Here is a 13,362-nt window from a genome sequence, read left to right on the forward strand (position 1 = left end):
AATTATAAACCAATTTTCCTAAGGAATATAGATGAAAATTTTTATATAAAATATTAGCAGAGAGATTATAGCAACTTAGCATGATTTATACCAGGAATGCAAGGATAGTTCAATATTAGGAAACCCATCAAAATAATTGACCATGTCAATAACAAAATTAACAGAAATCATATGATTACCTCAATAGATGCAAAAAAAGCTTTTGACAAAATACAAGACCCATTCCTATTAAAAACACTAGAGAGTATAAGAATGAATGGAATTTTTCTTAAAATGATAAGTAGCATACGTCTAAAAACTATCAGCAAGAATAAAATGTAATGGAGAGAAGCTAGATGCATTTTCAATAAAATCAGGGGTGAAACAATTATCGCCACTGCTATTCAATATTACTAGAAATATTAGCTTAAGCAACAAAAGAAGAAAAAAGAAATCAAAGGAATTAGAAAAGGCAATGAAGAAAAAAGTTATCATTCCTTGTAGATGATATGATGGTATGGTTAGAGAATCCTAGAGAATCAACTAAAAAAAACTATTTGAAATAATTAACAACTTTAGCAAACTTGAAGGATATAAAATAAACCCACATAAATCATCAGCCTTTCTATATATTACTAACAAAGTCCAGCAGCAAGAGATAGAAAGAGAGATTCCATTTAAAGTAAATGTATACAATATAAAATATTTGGGAGTCTACATGCCAAAACAAACCCAAGAACTATATGAACATAAAACTTTTCACACAAATAATGTCATACCTAAATATATATATATATATATATATATATATATATATATATATATATATATATATATATATTTTTTTTTTTTGCTTTTTGGAAGGGGGAAGGCAGGGCAATTTGGCAACTTGCCCAAGGTCATAGGACTGGTAAATGTTAAGTATCTGAGGCCAGATTTGAACTCAGGTCCTCCTGACTCCAGGGCTGGTGCTCTATTCACTGTGCCACCTAGCCAACCCAATAATTTTTTAAAATATCAGTTGCTCATGGTTAGGCTGAGCTAATATAATAAAAAGACAATTCTACCTAAATTAATTTACATATTTAGTGCCATACCAATTAAACTATGTGGGGTAAAATTATAGAGGTAGGGGAAAAAAATTTACCTGGAAGAACCAAAGGTCAAGAATATCAAGCTAATTAATAAAAAAAAATGAAGTGGAAAGTGGTCTAGTCATACCACATCAAAAATTATTTTGTAAAGCAGCAATTATTAACAACTACTTAGTACTGCCTAAGAAATAGAATGTTGGATCACTGAAACAGGTTAGGTACATAATACATAGTATCAATGACTATAGTAATCTACTGTTTGATAAACAAAAAGACTCCAGCTTATGGGATAAGAACTCACTATTAGACAAAAACTGCTGGGAAACCTGGAAAATAGTATGGCAGAAACTAGGCATAGATCAACATCACACACTGTATACCAAGAAAGGGTGAAAATGGGTACATGATTTAGACACAAAGGGTGATGCTATAAGCAAAACTGGAGAGCAGGGAATAGTTTACCTGTCAAGATCTATGGAGAAGGGAAGAATTTTTGACCAAAGAAGAGATAGAGAGCATTAGGAAATGCAAAATAGATAATTGTGATTAGATTAAATTTAAAAGTTTTTCCACAATCAATACAACCAAGTTTGGAAGGGAAGTAGAAAGGAGGAAAATAATTTTTTATAGCCAGTGTCTCTGATAAAGGTCTCATTTTAAAAATAGATACAGAACTGAGTCAAATTTATAAGAGTGCAAGGTATTCCACAATTGGAAAATGGTAAAAGGATATGAACAGGCAGTTTTCAGGTGAAATTAAAGCTATAAGGCCATATTTTAAAAATTGCTCTAAATCACTATTAATTGGAGAAATACAAATTAAAACAACTCTGAGGTACCACATCACACCTATCAGATTGGCTAATATGACAAAACGAGAAAATGATAAATGTTGGAGAAGATGTGGGAAAAATGGAACGCTTTTAAAATCATTGGTATAGTTGTAAATTTATCCAGCCATTCTGGAGAGCAATTTGGAACTATGTCCAAAGGGCAACCAAACTGTGAATATCCTTTGATCCAGCTATACCACTACTAGGTCTGTATGCCAAAGAGATCCCAAAAAGGGAAAAGGACTCACATGTACAAAAAATTTTTATATAAAAAACATTTAAAAAAAATATATATATATATATATATATATATATTTGTGTAAGCAAAGAACTGGAAATAGAGAATATGCCCATCAGCTACAGAATGGATGAACAAGTTGTGGTATGTGAATGTAATGGAATACTATTGTTCCATAAGAAATAATGAGTAGGTGGATTTCAGAAAAAAAAAATTTGGATTTATATGAATTGATGCTAAGTGAAGTGAGCAGAACCAGGAGAACATTGTACACAGTAACTACAACATTATGCGATGACCAACTTAAATAGATTTAGCTCTTCTCAGAATTGCAATGATCTAAGATAATTCCAGAAAACTCATGATGGAAATGCTACCCACCAGAAAAAATAGCAAAAGAACTATGGATTCTGAATGCAGATAGATAGAATCATACTATTCTCTCTCTTTGGCTTCTGTTTGTCTTTCCATTTTGTGCTGATTCTTTTTCCTCAACACAACTAAAACATAAATATGTTTCATATGATTGTACATGTATAGCCTGAAAAAAATACCCTATATTCCAGTCAGACTAGGCTATTCCACTACTCAGAATATGCATTGACCCCTCCTCCCCCAGCTTTGTTCTTTTATTTTGCTACTCCTTTTGTTTGGAATATTATCCCCACCCCATTCATCATTTGAAATCTTATCCAGTTTTGAAGCTCAATTCAAATGCCATAGCTTTCATGATGCCTTCAGAGATGTTTCTTACTAAATGTTTTTAAAATCCCTTTCAGAATTCATTATTTTTTTTCTATTTACTTTCTAACCTGTTTATCATATATCCTTGTACAAGTTATAAGTATATATTTCTTATTCTTCTACCAGATTGTAAACTTCATGAGAGCAAAAGTGTTATCTAAAATGTGTATTTCATAAAAATATATATTTAAATAGTGGAAATTATGTAATCACATTTTCCCTTTATTTATTTATTTTTTGTTGTCGTTCATTTGTGTCTGAGTTTTCATTACCCCATGGACCACGTTATCCACAGATTTTTCTTGGCAAAGTTACTGGGGTGGTTTTGCCATTCCCTTCTCTAATGGACTGAGACAAACAAAAGTTAAATGACTTGCCTAGAGTTTCACAGCTAGTGAGTGTCTTAGGCTATATTAAAAATCACATCTTAATTCTAGTTCCAGCGCTCTATCCACTGAGTGATCTAGATGCCTCTTCCTCCTTGTTAGGTATGACTAATTTATATTAACTTAATAAATGGAAAACATATTTGTTCTGTCAACTTTGGAAGCTATGTAAGTCTTAAACCTAAAATTAGTAGTTTTATATCAATATCAAATAATTATATTCAGTGAAATTAAAATTATAAAGGATAATTATAACATAACTTCATATGTGATTATAAATAAATTGTCAATGGAAAATAAGTCCCACATCAAATCTAATCATTTTTAGAAAAAATATCTTTAAAAGCAACTCTTTACCTTGAAGCCCTATTAAAGGGGACTTTGTTGCACTGTTCTCATTTCATATTAGTTCTAGACACTGAGCATTAAGTAGAATGAATTGTGGATGTTTTTGCACTCAAGGGTTTTGCAATAGTAACCATACAAATATTGTTACATATAACAAATATGCATACATTGAGGATAATTTATTACATTAGACAATGTTGGTCTGACTGTAAAGAATTGATTCTGTAGTTAAGTTGTGGCTAAGATTTACTTCTTCAGTCAATGGCAACTAGTTGTTCCTACTTATCCCTCACATTATAAATAGCTGAAGTAAGTTGCAGATATACATCCTAGCTTTTAGAGCATAAGTTCCTTTTCCCAGGTGACATTCTAAAAGTGTGGATATACAAACTCAATGAGAATTCTAATGACTTTTTTTATACTTAATTGTTCTGGATTTATTTATTCATTCTTCACCATGTGCTAATTATATAGTTCTCATTACTCCGGGTGCCTTGAAGAAATATTAGAAGAAAGCCACAAATGTCTACAGCAGTGAGTTTTCTTTTTTCTTGTAGTAGGCAGGAGGCTTCTGGGCACCTAACACCACAGTTAGGTTCTCCAAACCAATAAATCAATCATGGTTTTCCCTGATCATCCTTACTCCAGACTAGCAATAATGAATGTATGTATGAAGGTAGGTAGTTGAAGAAAAAATCTGTATGAGGTATGTTGTGGCAGTAAAATCATTAGCACTTACTTGCTAGCAGATTAAATAGTGGTCACAAGGAACCAGACAGAGAGGCCTTTTGGGGAAGACATGTGAACTACATATTCATGTTTATACATATCTTTATTTTATATGTGCATATAGTTATGTGGCAATAAAAGTCAATAATAACTTATTAAGCATCTATATGCCATGCATTCTAAGTGCTGGAGATACAATTAAAGTCAAAAGATAGTCCCTGCTCTCAATGAACTTACAACCTAATGTGGGAAGGAAATGAATAGAAAGCTGAAAAGTGAAGTGACAGAATCCACACAAAGACAGAGGGAAGTAAGTTTCCAGTCCAAGATAACTTGAAAGGACCTCAGGAAAGGTCTGTCTCACTTGGGTAAATGGGGAGTACAGCCCAGCAGAGGTGGTACCTAGCCAAGACAGTAAGAGGCTCTTAGCCATAGAACAGATCAGCAACTGAGCCTCCAAAGTTCTGGTTCAGAAGGCCAGTGACATTAATGCATTGTTGGTGGAGGTGTGAACTGATCCAACCATTCTGGAGAACAATTTGAAACTATGGCCAAAGGGCTATAAAACTATGCATACACTTTGAGCTAGCAATACCACTACTTGGTCTGCATCCCAAAGAAATTAAAAAAAAAAAAAAGGATCTGAATGTTCAAAAATACTTACAGCAGCTCTTTTGTGGTGGCAAATACTCATAAATTGAGTGTAATAACTCAATAAGCTATGGTGCATGATTGTGATGGAATGCAATGAAAAAATGACTAGCAGGATGTTCTCAGAAAAACCTGGAAAGACACAAAATGCTACAAAGTGAAATGAGTAGACTCAGGAGAACATTAGACTCCCTAAGAGCAATACTGAAAACTAATAAAATGTGAATTACTTAGCTCTTCTCAGCAATAAAATGATTCAAATAATTCTGAAGGACTTATGATAAAAATGCTATCTACCTCCAGATAAAGAACTGGTGGAAGTCTGAATGTAGATCAAAGTATACTTTTTTGTTTACTTTATTTTTCTCGTACTTTTTTTTTCCCACAATGTGGTTAATATAAAATATGTTGTGCATAACTGCACATGTATAATTTATATCTTATTGCTTGCCTTCTCAATGAGGGGGGGGAGGGAGAAAAAAACTGGAAACTCAAAAAATACGTTTAAAATTATTTTCTTATGTGATTAGGAAAATCTGTTACCCTACAGGAAAGGAACAGGGGGGATGGAGAAAGGAAGTGTGATAGAAGGGAGGGCAGATTTGGGAAGGGGGTAGCAGAAGCAAAAAAACTTTTGAGAAGTGAGAGGGAGAAAGGAAAAAGAGTATGGAATAACCAGAGGCAGGGATAGGATGGAGGAAAATATAGATCTCAAAAAATTTTGAAGCAAGTATCTCTGATAAAGGTCTCCTTTCTCAAACATTTAGAGAACTAAGTAAAATTTACAAAAATAAGAACCATTTCCAATTGATAAATGATCAAAAGATATGATAAGTTTTCAAATGAAGTACTCAAAGCTATCTAGAATCTAACTCAGAGCTGATTGAAGAAAAGCAAATTAAAACAATTCTGAGACATTACTTTGTACCTATTATGTTGGCTAATAGGACAGAAAGGAAAATGACAAATGGTGGAGGGAATGTGGGAAAAATGGGGCATTAATGCACTGTTGGCATAGTGAACTGATTCAACCATTTTACAGAACCATCTGGAAATATGTCCAAAGGGCTATAAAACCATGCATATTCTTTGACCTAGCAATACCACTACTAGGTTGTATCCCAAAAGAATTTTTCTTTTTAAAGACAAAGAAGGGGCGGCTAGGTGGTGCAGTGAGTAAAGTGCCGGCCCCAGAGTCAGGAGGACCCGAGTTTGGTTCTGGCCTCAGACACTTAACACCCACATGAAAAAAAAAACTAGCTGTGTAACCTTGGGCAAGTTACTTAACCCCAATTGCCCTCCAAAAGACACCAAAAAAAAAAAGACATAGAACTATATGTACAAAAATATTTATAACAGCTCTTTTCTGGAAGCAAAGAATTAGAAATTGAGGGGATGTCCATCAAATGATGAATGACTGAACAAGTTATGGTATGTGATTATGATGGAATACCATTGTACTATAAGAAATGATAAGCAGGATGCTCTCAGAAAAACCTGGAAAGACCTACCTGAGTTTATGTAAAGTGAAATGTACAAAGTACAAACAGTAACACTATAAAATGAATGTAATGGAATACTATTGTGCTATAAGGAATGATGAGCAGAAAGATTTTGCAACAACCTGGAAAGATTTACATGCACTGATGCTGAGTGAAGTGAGCAGAACCAAGAAGACATTGTATACAGTAATAGCAATGTTGAGCGATGATCAGCTATGATAGATTTCGTTGTTCTCAGCAATATTATGATCCAAGACAATTCAAAAAGACTTGTGATGGAACATGTTATCCACATCCAAAGATTTGTGGAGTCAATGAAGATTGAAGCATATTATTTTCACTTTTGTATGTGTGCGGCTTTTTTTCCTTTTGTTGTGTTTCTTCTTTCACAACATGACTAATGTGGAAACATGTTCATATGATTGTACATGTATAACATATATCAGAATGTGAAAAAAATAAAATACTACATAAATTTAAAAAAACAAAGGCACTGGAAAGCAAAATCATAATATATAAACTATTTAGGAAAGAGGCAAAGAAGAAGTTCTACCAAATTGCTTTTATGATTCAAATATGGTGCTGATACCTAAACCAGGAAGAGCCAAAACAGAGTAAGAAAATTATAGATCTATTTATTTATTGTGTATGGGAGAGAGGGCAGGAAAAAAAATTGGAACTCAAAATCTTATAAAAATGGATGTTCAAAATTATCTTTACAAGTAATTGGGAAAAATAGAATATTATTTGCAAAAAAAAAAAAGACCAGAGTTGAAGGGGAAGATATGCAAAGTGGAAGGGAGAGCCATGGTATATCATACTGGTATATTCATAGAAAATTTTTTTTAATAATCTATGTATGAGGTTACTTTAAGAAAAGTTCCATAACTACAAACTAATCATCTAAAATATACTTTTATCCTCCAATATAGTTGTTCATCTACTGAGGATAGGAATTAACAAATCCTCATTTTTCATGCATCTCTTTCCTCTCAATACTTCAGGCTTCAAACATAGATAAACAAATACATAATGTAATTTTTCATTCTTGGAGGAAAAAAACACTAAGTAATTATAATTGGTACATATCATTGTAATGCCAAGCAAAGGCAACTTCCAAGTTTCAGAATACTAGCAGTAGTAACTCTCCATTTATTCAGTGACAAATGAAGGCAAAACTTTCACAGAACAGAGAAAATCAAAATACAAAAAACAAAATACAAAAAACTCAGTCATTTATCAAGTTCTCAATTCAATCACAAAGTATCTCAATTCAATCATAGAGTATAGAATCAAAGTATTTCACCCCAGGCTAATACATTCATTTTTTAGTCAGTTACAAAGTCTCTCTTCTCAAATGGAGATTAATTTCCAATCATAAACAAAGTAGATTCTTTTGGTCAGTCACAGAGCACAAAAAGTCAAAAGTTTTCTACCCTTGGATCACAACTGAATTACAATTATCATCAGTTAATGCCAAGCACCTTCTCAAAAGGGGCAGTAGAGAGCACAAAGGCCATCTGCCCCTGAGTTACAACAAGGTTAATATATCATCACAGCATTTAATACCCAAAGAGAGGTCTTTTCTTCATCTTGACCCAAGGCCAGTTCTCAGAAATCTCTGTTCCTGGGGAGACAAAGCTTAACAAAGCCACAATATACATAGCCAGCGCCCTCATCAATTCACTCTGCCTGCAGAACAGTCTCAGGAACAGTGAACCAACAGCAAGGTTCCAGGACCTCTGCAACAACAGCAGACAAATCTGGCAAAACAACATCAAAACAGACAGACAAAATACCGGCATCCTAGACATGCCTTCTCAGTTTTCGAGAGCTCTGGGTGGCAGTGATCAACAGTCCTGTGCATCTGCAACTGGCTCTTAGCAGTCCAGGTAGCTTCGGCTGGCAGTTCTCTCTCTCAGCAACTACGGAACCCAGTAATTCTCCTCTCTCTCTGCCTCCATGATGCTGCTCCCCAAAAGTTCTTCTGCCTCTCTCTGCTTGGGCCTTCTCTCTGCTTGGGCCTTCTCTCTAAATCCACAGCACTTGCTCCTCTCTCTTCACATCAACAAGTCCATCCCACAAATGGGATTCACAAGCTCTGGGTTTTAACACAACTCCAAAACCAAGCCAATACAGGGTGATTTTAAATTCCATTACCATTAAAGTCAGAAGTCAAAACCACTCAAGTATCTTTGCCAAGAAAACCCCAACTCAGGTCATAAAGAACTGGACATGACCAAAATTACTGAACAGTATGTGTCATATAATTGACTGTAATAGAGAACCATATCAATAACCCATGCTTGCCCTTATTAGCTAGGAACCTATTTTCATATGTCATCTTAAAATGTTCAGGTGTGGCTTGTTTTAAGGTAGGTCTTCCTGACCTGAAACCCATGGAAACCTTTCCCACAAGGCTCCATGGATAGATTTTAGGGTATCCAAGAACATAACAAAACTATTTCTATGTTTTCACTAACTTGTAACTGAAATTTAGTTTTTCCTTCATTTATGAGTGTTAAGCAACAGAACATGATGCTGAGAAAGAATCCATAAATTTTACCAGATTGTAAAAGTATAGTGGATAGGGCCTAGAATGAGGAAGAATTGAATTTAATTTCAGCCTCAGACACTTACTCATTGTGTGAACCAAGCAAGTCAGTTAACCTCTGTCTCATTCAGTTTTTTCCAACTATAAAATCAGAATAATAATAGCACCTGCCTCCTTCTGAGGATTATTGTGAGGATTAAATGAACAGATATTTATAAAAGTATTTTAACACAGTGCCTAGCATTTAGTAGGTACTATATAAATGCTAATTCCCTTACTTTCCCCATCTCCAAAGAGGTATGTAATTAAAAAAAAAAAACAATTAGGAACTCCTACTTTAGGGTAATAGAGCATAAGGGTAGTGAAGGAAGGATAGCCACCTCTTTCTGCTACTAGTGTCCTTGCCTTGTTATGGTTCCTTTAGCACCTCTTCTGCTTGACTTTACTCCTTCCTTTTCTTTTTCCATTTCTACAGATATCCCTGTGCTGGCCTCTCAGTCTGGGCTTGGGCATTTGTATGCTGAGTCCAGTTTGACTACCCACATCTTGACTAACTGCTCTCTTGACCTTTGCTCTTAAGATTATCTTTATGCCTTCCTGGTTCCACCTCTTCCTCTGCTCCCTTGACTGCTACCCACATTGCACATGAGAGAGTGAGTAGAGTTAAAAAGACCAAGCCAGGATAAAGAACTTTTATAAAAACACACACAGAATGATAGGCACATCTTATTCCACTTCTATAAAAATAGTAATTAACCAAAATAGCATATTAAGGGCTTAGTCACTAAAACATGTCAAATTACAGAGATCAAACAGGTTAGCCTAGAGATAGATATACTTTTTCAGGTACCTCATTTATTTTTCTTTATTCCTTTTAAAACTTAGGATTCTCAGCAAGGGTTAGTATGAAAAAAGACCTCATCAAGAGGGCATGTTTGAAAGAAAAGGAGGTGGGCTAGTCCTGTGCTGAGAATAAAAAAAGAAATGGATGGTTAAAATTCCACAGTGGTATTTCCAGGATATAATGATAGTCAGAAGAAAGGTGTTCAACACCCAGAAAGATCTTCTGTGGATAATAATATATGTAATTCATTTTCAAACCTTTAAGTGTTATATAGGTATTAGATATTGAAATTAACTGTATATTGAAGTATATAGGTAAGAATTCCAAACGGTGAAAAGGAATGAATGGGTGGTCATATATTCTAACAGCAGAAGGGCCCATACCAGTAAGATCACAGATCTGTCAAAATATCATTTGCTAGTAAAAGGTACCTTATAGCCCATCCAAATTCCCTAACTCATAGAATAAAAATATAAAAAAGTCTAAATATTTTTAGAAATTATATTAGAATGCTAGTTTTTTAAATAGCCCCTATCCTAGTGATTTCTACTGAAATATGAGATAAAATATCAAGAAATCCACATCCCTTGATTTGTAGGAATGTAAAGCTTTTCATCTTTGTAATTAATAACCAGAAACTAAAACTATGGAAGTGATAAAACAGCTTATTTAGGTAAGTTTTCTCAATTAACTTCTCTGTCTCATAACTAATTTAAAAAAGACATCTTGACAAATATTTGTAAATTATGTACTAATTTAAATGTAATATTATACTAAGTCTTTTTGTATATCCTGTACTATCTAGAATTGAAAACTTTTAATTGTAAATTGATGTAAAATGTGTGTCTAAGATTCTTATTAATAATTGGGTAGCTCATAAGAAAGACTGGGCCAAACTTGAGTATGATATGAATTTTTAAATAAAACAATTTAGGAACAGCAAAAAAGAGTAAGTATTATATACAAATGAAGTGCAATAGGGAGAATTGAAAGAGAGGAATTAGATGCAGAGGAAGGCTGGTAGTTCTGGTAACCTATTTTCATCAGGTATGGGTTCAAGATGGAACAATAGATACATATTTAGAAGACAATAAAATCTTCCAAATACAGAAGAAATAAAATGGTAGGGGCATAGGGAGGAAGGAGAGGAGAAGGGACAGATCTTTAGGGTAGGGATTGGTGGAATAAATAAATGAGGGTATAAAAGGGCTTTCTGATTTTTGGGAGGATAGAGGAAGGATCCTTTGAGAGGGCTATGCAAGTAATAGGAGAGCAAGTTAGTGGTTAGAAGTAAAGGGAGTAGAATATGTTTGGGAAATTATGTCTATACATATGTGTGTGTGTATTTATAGCTATAGAGACACATATCTAAATTTTATTGTAGCCTTCTGGGGGGGGAGGGGAAAAAAGAATAAAGCAAAAAAAGTACACAGCAGAGAACAAAAGAAAACTCAAAAGGAAGCAAAGAAAAGACAGTCAATTCTAAACACAATATATATTATTTATCATAAAGGTTTTCTTGAAATAACAATATATCATATTTTGAATCCTCTCTTATGTACTGCTATGCACATGACCTGCTTTTGTTTTTCTCTTTCCAACTTTGTATTTTAATTCCAATATTTAAGTTTATGATATCCATTTGTTTCTTTTCTCTATTCTGTGTTCTGGCATTTGAGTCTAAAATATAATTTTTTAAAATAATAAAAAAAGAAAACTTTTTATTTTTTAGAAAATTTAAAGTACTTGTCCCTATATACAGTCTTTGTTATAGTATAGATTTTCCTCCAACCTTAAAAACAAACAAACCCAAGCACCCTTGAGTCAAATTCACTTTTAGATAGAGTACAGAAATAATAATTAAAACAAACAAACCAGAAACCTAGCACTAGGATCTACACTTTGGATTTCAACTTTGCTTACAAATATATTTCTAACTCAACATCCCCCAAATTCTCTTTACTTGAACCATTCATCCCTGAAAGATGTTGTTCCACATATCTCTTACCATCTGTGGTTAAACTCCTAGAGAAGGACGTGTGCAACAGATATCTCCATTTCCTTTTTTATTCTTCAGGATTAGCTTCATACCTGATGGAAGGGTTGGGAAAAATAAGATGAAGAGCAAATAAGAGTGGGTGGATCTCAGGCTGGTAATAAGTAGAACAGGGAAAAATCATCAAACTTTTCTTGGCAGTATGACAGCAAAGGTCTAGCCTAACTTCTGTGAGATATCTATAGTTCAGTGCACACCCTAGGTCAAGGGTGGAGAACATTTGGATTCAGTCTAAGGGCCACATTTGTGGACCTAGAGGGTCACATGTGGCCTTGAGGCCACAAGTTCCCCACCCCTGCCCTAGGCCATGAAGCCTTTGGCAACTGGGGAAATGTTGGAGTAACAACTTTTCCCCTTTCCAGACTAGTCTATCACTGGAGTCAAGTATACTACTTGTTTGATGATACAACTATGAGATAATTTGGAAAGGTAGAAATGTGGTGGAAAATGAGGCATTTTACAGAAATTAGAAAATGAAAATTTGACTAATATATCATTTCTCCAACTTGATTTTTTTTAACAAATGCTACTTTTAAAATTAGATAAAATCCATGATATTTTTCACCCTTTGATGGAAAAAAATAAGGATTATTTTTCATGAGATAAAGGGTTTTTTGTAGTTTTTATCCTTGATTTTATCTTCTAAAGCCAGCTTTGTAAAGAAAACTACATGAATAGTACAAGCAGCATTCAATATGAAAAATGTGAAATTTGAAGGTTATCAAAGAGTATTCCATTATTAGTATGTGAAGAAGAGGTAAAGGTTTTGTATTAAAGAGTGGATTCTTAGGCTATTCTTTGCCCAGGGTCAATTTCACTGTCTCAGTTAAACTTCCTCAGAGTTTCCTGGCTCTTTCTTATGCTAATGAAACATCCAAGTCTGAGAGTAATATATTCTTCTGTTGAATCATTTGTGATCAATAAAAATCTGAAAAAGGATTCACCTTTATACCTTATTTATCTCCCTTCCATTTTCTGATTTCTTCTGATTCTGGATTGGGGGAATTTGATTTGGCCTGTCCAAAAACTCCCCACCCCTACCTTAAATAAATTCACAAGCAATGGAAGTATCTACACAATTTATCTATCTACCTTCAGTCTCTTCAACGAATCCTAAGGACTTCATCTAAGAATATCACTTTCCTAAAACTGTCCTCAGCCCCAAAACTGTCAAATCCTTTAATACTCAAATTTCTTTTCCTGATACTGAATGACATTCATAATGGTTCTCAAACTCACCTTTCTAACCTAACTTTCCACTATACCATTCTACCTAACTCACTATATTGCCAGACACTCAGTGACAAACATTATCATACACAGTATAGTATTATGTCAATTAAATTCCTCCAGTGAAATACCAGGGATGATGCTAGAGGCTACTGAGATATGGGGGGGGGGGGG

Source organism: Petaurus breviceps, unplaced genomic scaffold, assembly GCF_028583685.1.
Source record: "Petaurus breviceps papuanus isolate PSGF00001 unplaced genomic scaffold, PetGlider_PUasm1.0 90769, whole genome shotgun sequence".
Lineage (NCBI taxonomy): Eukaryota > Metazoa > Chordata > Mammalia > Diprotodontia > Petauridae > Petaurus > Petaurus breviceps.